Below are 11,183 nucleotides of genomic sequence, written 5' to 3'. Positions count from 1 at the left end.
GCTTCCAATTTCTTTTCACATGTGTTACAAATAGGAAGGACAATAATTTTTTGCTAACCACTCGATAATCCAATCATAATACAAAAGATATAGTATGATATAATTTTATAGTCAAGGATCTTTAGTTCAGATGTACGGTACTGTTGATGGTGGCTTTTAGTTCAGGGCTAAAATTGTAAAACCATGCATTTAATAGGCCATCATTATGCAACGAGACAGAGCCATGTAAAAGTGACGAGTGTTCAACCTCTTCACTGACACACTTATTGAGCAACTCAATATTTTCTCATGAAATTTACCCAGAATGGTGCATGTAGCAACAATCCCAGATATTCTGTAAATTTTGGCCCCTTGCCTATATTCACTTAATATAAGTTTCTTTGAATGCTTTATGTGATATGTTCCCCGGCTGAACCCTTAATGTTGATATGGCATGACAATTTGTGTTCACTCGCAGCAGAGTAGCATGAATTTCCAAATATCAAGGATAAGGTCTTTGCATAAGGTATCCAATCAGAAAGCATGCTTCTCTCTGGCAATGAACTTAAAGAACTTTGTGTCAACACATAGAGTTCAATCAATTACCCTGACTAATTTGTAAAAGTTAGGGTTTTGCGCCTTGTGCAGTATATCAGACCTTGCTTGTCGAAACTAAGCCTAGACGAACTAGGTAATTAATCCGCCATGGATTAGTAGGTACAAAATCCTACCCAAAAACGGAAAACAAGAAATAGAAGAGCCGCAGAATAGAAACAGTAGCAAAGGGAGGTGTGGCCATGCCTTAGGCCATCCAGCTCCACTTGCCATCGGCCACGCCCCATGCTACCTAACCATCCCTATTTTCCTCGACCAATCTGGTCACTTAAACCTTCCACACAAACACATAAGTTGTGGTTGGGCCCATACATGCCGGACCTATTTACCATCGACCAATCAGGTCGCTTTAAACTTGCCATACCTACACCAGAAGTGTGGCCACGCCCGTGTTTTGGTCGGCCCTCTCTTTCGACCAATCAGGTTGCTCAATACCTGCCACAGTATTAAAAAAGAGATGTAAAAATTGGCTTCCCAAAAGTTGTGCCAATGCGCTAACTAACATGCCAAACATGCATGCCCAACATGCCAGACGTGCCACTTTGCCACAAAAGCATGCAGAACGTGGCAACATACCATAAATAGTGCACTTACGTGCCAACCCATCTTCTATTTGTGGCCAACGCCATAACAGACTTCAATGTGGTTATCCTAACCAGAAACACGACCCTGCACGGTCGAAACCCTAATATCCAGTCGTGGTGCAAATTATACCACTCCGGGCCCACAACATGCCACGAGCCGTGTGAGACCCAAGAAACCCTAAAAAAGACGTCGTATCATAGTCACCTGTTGCAATCCTTACTCCTGTGGCCGTTTCCACAAGATGGCCTGGTTATGGTTCCTTTGGCGCGGCTATGGCACCATTTGCACAAAACGCTGATACGCCACGGCCACGACCACGTGCCACATGCCGCATGCACTAATTAGGGCTTTGGCACACCAAACCCTAATATAGGAAAAGTTACTATGCCGACCAAACTAAGTAACGTTTCCTAGAGCATTGGGATTGATATGGCAACAGGGCCAATGTTGCCGGAACTATATTTGGGTCTAACACCAATATGCCAAAACAGCTGCCACGGCTACACCACTGACATGCCGCTATGCCATGGCTATGCCAGACGCCACCATGCCAATGGCGCCACTTTTTTATACAAAAAGATATGGCCATAATCAATGGCCATCCTTTCTCATGAGATGCAATCTCAGCCATCCAAATTCGCCACCGAACTGACAGACTTGTGGAAAGTTTTAGGAGACCAGCCACTTAAATCTCGTGGCCATGGCTACGCCAGGCGCCGCTTATACCACCGTGCCACTGGCATGCACGATCTATGCTAGTCATGTCGCAGTACCACAAGCATACACCAAAAACGCCACTGTGCCATTACCATGCGCCAACAGAAGGTATCCATAATCAACAACTACCCTTCCTCATGAGATGCGATCTCAGCCATCCAAGTTCGCCACCGAACTGACGGACTTGTGGCAAGTTTTAGGCGACCAACCAAGGCGTGCCTAATAGCATCACGTGCTATTTTCCTGCGGTAAAACTCTTGACTTTGACTTGCCGCACATAGAAAGCTGCTACACGTTTTCCACGAAAACACTCGAGACATCAAACATGTCACAAACTGGGGGATACTCATCAGGGTATTGGTCTGGCGGTTTACAGCGTACGACGTGCAATACGCCCGTTATAAGAAAGTGTCATGAAGCGGGACAATTAGTGGCGGCAAGAAGTAACGGGTGTAAACGGATCCACTTCCTTCATCATGGAAGCATGGGTTTCTGACGGTTATACGTTACTCCACTCTTCCATCACCCAATCTTTCCCACTTACTACGAGAGCAGGGTGTGTTTAAATATGACTTGTATAAATAAGCTTCACCTATTTTCCACCAAAGAACAAGTTTTTGGTCGGCAACAACATAGTATCCAGAAATCACCAAGAACTGATAGCTTTTCACTCTGCAAGCCAGTTCCATTTTCTGATACAAGTCATAAAACAAGTCATATATTCAGAATTAACCATTCTGGTCTCAAACACTCTCTTCGATTCCCTCCCTAAGACCAACCCTTCTCCTTCACTTTGTGACCGAAGCAAGCCTGGAACGACCATTTCTTGGTTTAGGCCAGGATTGTACAGATTGATCTCTCGAATCAAAATTACTCCCGTGCAGTGCATTGTTTAGGGTTTAGATTCGTTTCTCATCCACACACCCAAAATTACCAAAATCGGCAGAAACAGTTTTCACCCACAAACAGGTACCAACATTAACAAGATATAAGAAATCTGAAACTCCTTGATATGATCAATCAAATTTTACTATTACCAAACTAATCCACTCGATTACAAGTCTTACATTTATGATAGAATAACAAAAGACTTCTAGATACACAAGTCTTATATTTATCACGGATAACCGCTTGTTGTTCCAGACAATCAAGTCTAGTATATAATCACGTAAATATCAGAAACACAAAAGAACTTCAAGTCTTCAAAGTATCAATCTTCTTAATCTTCAATAGTAACAACCTGCATTTGATTCCGCTGATGATTTGTATCACATAACGGAGTCTGTTAACATTGAAAAATCAATAGTTTTATCCTAATATACTTATAATCACTTATATCTGCTTTTAGAGCACTGCTCGGTCGAACTTGCAAGCGTTGCTATCTCAAGCTTGTTTGTCAAGTTTAGTTGATCAAAACTATAGTCTTGATTTATAGTCTACTTATAGCTATGTCTCGTATTAGGATAGAATGTGTAGTTGAGCTTTAGACTTCACAGCGTTCATCATTAGAAAATGAAGATCTACTGAGGAGAGCTTGGAGGAACTTCATCAACAAAAGTTATGTGGAGACTAAAACTTATCCATCACTCGTAAGTCTATTTAATTCTATCTCCTAATGAGACTAAGTCGTATAGCTATATAGACTTTTACTTTATACACATTTGATATTTCGAACTGAGTTTAACTCGGTTATTTATTTCCCGAAATATGTGTTGGAAGCTTTTTGCTTTAGCTATATTCATCGTATTATTGACGAATTTTAGTTGGAGACAATTTATTTGTTGGAAACTAAATATTAAGTCAAAACATGATCATGTGGAAATTTCCTTGAAACATATTACACGATTTGTGTGAGACATTCATTTGATGTCGACTTGGAAAGTTCTGTATTGATCATTCGATCACTTGAAAATTACTTGAAGCTAATTGTTTGTGTGATATAGTTATTGTTGTCTTATAAGGATGTTTCAATGATTGAAATGGGAGTTTAGAACGTTTAACCATGTCTGGATACAACACGGTATGCATATCTAGTATCCAGACTGTTTTGTTGTGATTCGAGTCCGGGAATTTTTTTTGCGTACCTAGTATGTGAACGATTTTAACTGTTAAGGTCCGGGAACCTTGTTTGCGTACCTAGTATGCAAACGGTTCAACCTGAGTTGGGTCTGGGATTGCTGGTCGCGTACCTGGTATACGAATGGTTGGACAAGGCCAAGGTCCGGAGCTGTTATTTGCGTACCTGGTTAGCGAACACATTGGTTAAGTTCTAAAAAGTATGATTCTCATACTCATGAACTAAAACATTTTATGAATTAAGGAATGAAATCTTTGCAAACCGTGGCTTAATGCTCATGAATTGATTCTTGTTTAAGTACTTTGTACGATTACGAATCAATCCGACTTTGTTTCAATTTTTTCATATATATTTATATGAGATAGTGAACAATTGAACAACTCTACTTGAAATACAATTAGATTCATTTGATTATCTTTCATGTTTGATTGGTCATCATATTTGATCTAGAAGTGTTAGATGAATGAGGTTAAGAAAAAAGTATTCATGTGGATAACTTCGGTTAACTGTTATTGAGCCAACTCAATATACACGTTTAGGTACGGTTACCCATATATAAATGAAGATATATTTCATTTGTGTGTAACGAGCTAAGACCATCTAACGGTGGAGATTAATTGCTTTATTTTTAAGCAGACTTAGCTTGAATCTTAAATCAGGATTTCATCTAATGGTGAATATTGAATGCTTTGTTACTAAGCTATCTTAGCTTTGATTGTAAGCAACCCTGATTTGAAAGACTATATAAGTGGGACTCTAACAACTAGAAAACTTAATGTCGGTACTTTCGTGTGTCCTAGTTGCGACTAGAGTCGATTCTCCTTTAACCTAGGTTTTTCCAAAACCATATTAGGTTAATGACTTGAAGATTTCATTTGGGATTCGTGAAGCCAGATCCAACTATTTCCTCTGTAGTTGCGTATTATGATATTACTTTTTCTATCGCATTGAGTACTATCTTCTCTAATATTTTCTCAAGATTTATCTCCGATAGGTAAGATATAAAAAGTAATCACAAAGTTCTTTGTCTCATACTTTGTGGTTCCGCAATAACTATTTCTACTACCATATAGTTACGTTATTGTGAGGTGATTGATATTTCTAGGCTGCTCTTCGAGTGTATAAAACCTAATTATCAATTGGTTCCTGTTCAACTTGATTTATCATAACTCAGAACAAAACTTCATAGGTACTTTTGTGGGAGACAAATTTATCTATCATTTTAGACTTATTTATGGAAGACAGATTTGTTTATAAGTCTTTGATTTTGGATCGTAGCAACTCTTAGTTGTGGGTGAGATCAACTAAGGGAATCAAGTGCGCAGAATCTAGCGTGGTTCTAGAGGCGTAATGAATGCGACTGTACCTTAACCGGTGTGAGATTGGTTAGGGTTCAACTACATTCCAGTCTGAAGTTAACTTGTAGTAGGCTAGTGTCTGTAGCGGCTTAATACAGTGTGGTGTTCAAATATGGACTAGGTCCCACGATTTTTCTGCACTTGTGGTTTCCTCGTTAACAAAATTTCTGGTGTTTGTATCATTTCTTTTCCGCATTATATTTTTATATAATTGAAATATCACAGGTTATGCGTAGTTTAACCAGTTGATAAATCCGACCTTGTTTGTTGGATATAACTTGATTGGCACTTGGGTGTTGGTCTTAGGTACCGTCCAAGTATTTCTCATATCAATCAGGCTCGTAGATTTTTATCTGTTTTATTTGTTGATTGATTTGAGAAAAAGAGATATAACTCTTTGATATCTTTCTTGATAAAGCTCGCTTTATAAGTTGGTCCTCTGGGAATAATATTGGAGTTAGTCCATACAGATTGCCAAAAAAATTATTGGGTGTGGTTGTTATATCCCAGCTTTTTAATCTGCAATAGTCAAATCCTCAAAGTCTTGAGTGGTCTTATATCAGAAAAAAAAAAGGACTGTAGAAGGCTTTAAACTAGTTAATGTGTTTTTGTCCAAACGTATCAGACTACTTACTAGTTACTACTGACAATAACCTCATACTTGTCTCTGTTATACGTGTTCATATATGAATTTGTAAAGAATACAAAACTCCACTATTTATAGTGTTATGACCAAGGCTTGTTTGGAAAGAAGATATTCCAAATTCGAAAAATCAAAAGATACTTAATCATCATCGTTTCCAAATTTAGCATACATCTTGATATTATTTGATTATATTAGCTTGTAAAACTCATTTGTAACTAATACAAAATTATTGTTTTCAGAATATATAAACAATAATATTTTCCAACCTTATTACTTGAGATGTCATACTAGTATCACAACCAAAAAATTTTAGTTAGTTACAAATCCATATACTTTGCTTAATTAATCAACTAGTTATGAGCAATCTTTTGGGAAAAACAAACACACTTAATATCGACTCCAATAAAGGTATCGAAATTAATCTAATATGTTAATGAGGATTAACCTTAGTATCAAAGGTGTAAATATGAACAATAAAATATTTGAATTAAATACATGTGCACTATTTTTTTACGTATGAACTTTCATATTCCAACTTAAGTCAACATCTAAATCCATTAAGGAAATAATAGATAAATTAAAAAACATAAGTCAGAATTAATTCAGGATCGATCCTGAGATTGGTACTGAGTGAGACCGGTCTTGAAATCATTTGAATTTGAAACTTTATTCGAGTTTAAACTAGCTTTAACATATGTTTATGAAATTACTTTATAGCATGTTTCCAAAGCATGGTGATCACGAGGGAGGTTTAACACTAATTAATAGCAAGTATCTTATTAGTATTATGCTAATATCATGGAAGTATAAAGAACTATACTATGTAACTCAATACAATAAGTTGTATAAACAACTAATTTATATCCTTCCTCTTGATATATTGATCATAAAAGATAATCAAGTCTATATACTAAATCCATGTAAACAAACCCCGCGTGTTATCTCTGCAATGAATACGATTGTAAGAACTTGACAGAGTCATAAACTTGAATTTGAAGGATGGTTTCTTTGTTTGCTCTTCAATACGTTTTCAGGTCTTAAATGATTAACTAGATATTGTCCCAATATTTTGAAGTGCTAAGCGTCACTCAACGAAGTTGCTTAAGTAAGAAAATCAAGCACTAAGTTTTAGAAGTAAACTTGACATAAAATGCTTGGTGGGGTCAACCGAACAATGCTCTGTTGCAGATTAATTTATCCTGAAAGGCCCTTCACGTCAGATAATTCACAGTATGTGACTGCAAAGATAATGAGGAACAATTATAGGATAATGTATGAAGCTACATTGAAGGATGTGGGTCAAGTTGCTGATAAGAAGTTGGGGGAGAAAATCGCTAAGAATCTAAAACAATTTGAAGGGCAATCAATGATGAACTTACGAAGATGAAACACCTAAATATCATGTCTTTTAGGAAAAAATGATATATACAGTGATAATGTAATCGTTCTTTTCAAGAATATTTGTTTAAAATGAATCGTTTTTTCCAACCGTTTGTGCACTCTTTTTGTACCAAATAACGAGTTCTTTGAGTTATCAAATTCCGTGTTATAGATAAAATTTCATAAAAACTTAGTGTTTTAATGAACTACTAATGATATTGTAGTAAATTGCTTCAACTTTTTAAATACTCGTTCAATTTTGGTCGATTAACATTTTTTTCTTTTGCATCTTCGTGAGTCCGAAAAATTGTTGATAACCGAGACTACATTATTGTTATTCATTCATCTATCATAAAGGATAGTATGTGAAATTAAAAATCAAAAAATATCTTATTATAATAACGAAAAGCTCCTTTTTAGTGTCCCAAAAAAATTTCGTTACTTTTTCGTTGGACATAAATGCCCCTCCGTGCTTTTTTTCTTTTGCCTGTCTCCTCGACTGATTTTGGTATATTCTCAGCAAAACCAAGGGTACTTTCATATTTTAAAAAACAACATATCTAAATAAAAATCTGATCTTCCTCTCCTCTCTGTCTCTCCCTCTTCCACTATCACCACCACCACCATCCTCCTCCTCCTTCACCACAATCAGAAACACCACATTCGACCAAAAAATATAGTTTCAATTTTATCAATCAATCCCAAACTCGAATCTTACGAGTTTTGCGCCCTACATTTCAATTTCTCTAAATACATTGAGTTCAATTTCTATCAAAATTTGATTTATCAACACATTCTGAGACTAAATAAGATTCACATGATCAATGACAACAGTTACAGAGCAAGGATGGAAGTTTCAGGTACGTATTATTTTCGTCTATGATATAATAGCATAGTGTTGTGAGTGTGTGTATTGTGAAAGTCATGTGAGAGTCGTCTTCTATGTACGTGTGAGGCGTAAGAGGGTTGAGAGTCGAGAGAAGAATATAAAGTCGAGTCTATCTGTCCTGTAATTCAACTATCTTCTTCTATTAATCAAATTGATTATAAATCGTCTGCAATGTAGATTCTTAATGAATCTAGTATGGTATCAGTCATGAGAATTTCAATTCCCAGGGGTATCGATCCTCTTCCGCTGATTAAACCTTAATTTTCTTTAATTCAACTTCTTCTGCTACTGTTCTTCATCAAATAACTACTGATTGAAGATTCATGGAGTTCGATTGGGGTTGTGGTTACTGATGGTTCTTGGTGTGAATTTTGATTTGATCCTGGTGCTTCATTTCTACGTCTTCAAACAGGATTAAACAAGATTCTTATATCTATAATTTGGTTTAAATCACTTGAGCTCTTGGCGATTTAGGTTTTCAATTGCGCTTTTCGTTGGAACTTGATTCTTCAACCTCAACTGTTAAAATCGAATCTATGCTGGTAATTTCTCATTCTATCTTTTCATTACTTCAGATTTGATTTCTTGTGTTCGATTTCTATAACATTATCTCAACAAATTCAATTTCAACATCAGAAATTGTTTTCATCATAACTTGGTTTGAATTTGACCTAGTTATTTTATCAATTCCTACTAGTATTGATTTCTGAATTTATTCGATCTGAGCATGCTAATTTCTGTAACAAGAGTTAGTTAGAGAGAAGCTTAATTTTGTTCCACTGGATAGTGGAGAAGGATTCTTCTTAAAGTCAGTAGAATATTGGGGTACGTGTGTGTGTTGACTGTTTGCTGCACCACTGTGTGCTTAAGATCTAGCTATGGTTAGCTCTTCCTCCCGATGTTACTTTGGTACAGTCCTCATAGTAGTGGAATGTGAGTGAGTTGGCTTGTGAGTGTGAATGATGGGGCTGAGGATGATGTTATGGAACTGAAATTGGTGTGGTATTGGTATACAAGTTGGAGTTCTCTTTGATGAGTCTACATTCAATTGAGAATGTGGCCTGGGTTCCTTTATCCTTTATTTAATCCAAGGTGCTTTAATAAATTCTTCAATAAGATGCTTCGGCTATTGTGTACATTGAATAAGACCAAATCCAGCGGACTGAGAAGATTGCGTAAGTGATAACGGCGTTGAGATAGTGGAGTTGGTACCTGTGATAAGTCTTCTTTTTAATTGCTTCTCCTATGATAAACGAGTTTGCTGCAGATTTCTTGTATACAAGGCTGGTACACAAGTGATAATTCAAAATGTTTATATTGGTTACGAGTGTCAGCTATTTTGGTGTGTTACCAATCTATTAAGACTATTCACCCGCTATTACAAGGATTTCTGTTCTATATCACGTTTGTGTTTGAAACGAAGCTTCAATGCATGCTGATTTTCTACTTCAACTATGCAGGAAATCTTTTGGTTCACTATCATTCAACACTATTTGTACTTCAGGCTTCTATTTGGTTTTGCTGAGTTACAAGTGAAGAAATATTATATGGGTTGCAACAACAAGAACTCTTGCAACAGATTTCAGGATATTCTTATGTGGTTCTTCTCCATATTGTGTTTAGTTTATCAACTACTAGTTTATGCACACGGTTTTGGTTGCATGTTGTTCCTTACTGTGATGTGCTTGCGAGTGAACTGGTACTACTATTATTCAGTTGTTTACTTATAGTTAGCAAGTTCAAATTCAACTGCGGCCCCCTATTCTGTCTTGCATACTACTATTGTGCCTTTTGCACTGAATTTTGAATGGCCAATTCAATCTGAGAGTCTGGTGATGAATCGACTAAACTCATGGCGTGCACCTACTTCTCTTTATGAATCTACAATATGCAGGTCTTATAACCTTATCTAAGCTATACAGTGTCGTTTTTCAATGTTATGAGATATGCAAAAACAATGTTCTTTCCTCTGCTTAACTGGGATTGCTCTAACTTCAGCATGTTTTGGTTCGAGTGTACGCCACTAGAGTGTCATCAGGTTCTTCATGTTGGTGGAAACTACTTCTTACAACTGATTTTACCGCTACTCCAACTGTTGTTGTTGCTTCTTGGTGGACACAGTTTAAAGGTTTATCATTTTGCGTAAGTTTGTTAAGGCCTTATTTTAGCTGGTGTTGCATCGCATTTCCGTCTTGCCTACTCAAATTACTACTGCCACAACTGTGAATACTTGTTCTACAACTGCGACAACAACTCTCTCCTTTATTACACTATAAGGTATATTTTTCAGTCACTACTCTACGGAAACATGGTGTTTTGCTTTACTCCAACAATTATTGTTATGCCCTGCATCAATAACTACTTCCACACCTATATCTCAACTACTTATGTTGCTGTCGGCATGAGTTTGTCTATCCTATATCCTCAACTTTTATTGCGTCATCAACTATATATCTCAACTGCTATTATCTGTATAATTCTCAATCTAGTGTTACCTCTGTCTGTCTAAAGTGTTGTGAGTGTGCGTACTGTGTGCAAGTATTATGAGATTCTAATCTCAAGTGGTCTTCTTAAAACCCACTAGAGATTGAGGGAGGGTAATAGCATAGTGCTATGAGTGTGTGTATTGTGCAGGTCGTGTGATATGCACTTGTGAGGTGTAAGAGGGTTGAGAGTTGACAGAAGAATATAAAGTCGAGTATGTCCTGTAATTCAACTATCTTATTCTATTAATCAAATTGATTATAAACCTTGTGCAATGTAGATTCTTAATGAATCTAGTATGACATCAGTCGACTTCGTTTTTTAAAATTTTGAATGGGTTTAGATTCAGTGGTTTTACATGAACCAATAATGCAAGTTTCAGGTAAGTATTGTTGAACTTCAACTGTGAAAAACACAACTTATTTTAAATGAACATCACCTATTCGAAAAAGG

The sequence above is a fragment of the Papaver somniferum genome, chromosome 3 (genome assembly GCF_003573695.1).
Source record: "Papaver somniferum cultivar HN1 chromosome 3, ASM357369v1, whole genome shotgun sequence".
Lineage (NCBI taxonomy): Eukaryota > Viridiplantae > Streptophyta > Magnoliopsida > Ranunculales > Papaveraceae > Papaver > Papaver somniferum.
The sequence above is the reverse complement of the archived record's forward strand: the minus strand, read 5'-3'. Positions refer to the sequence as shown.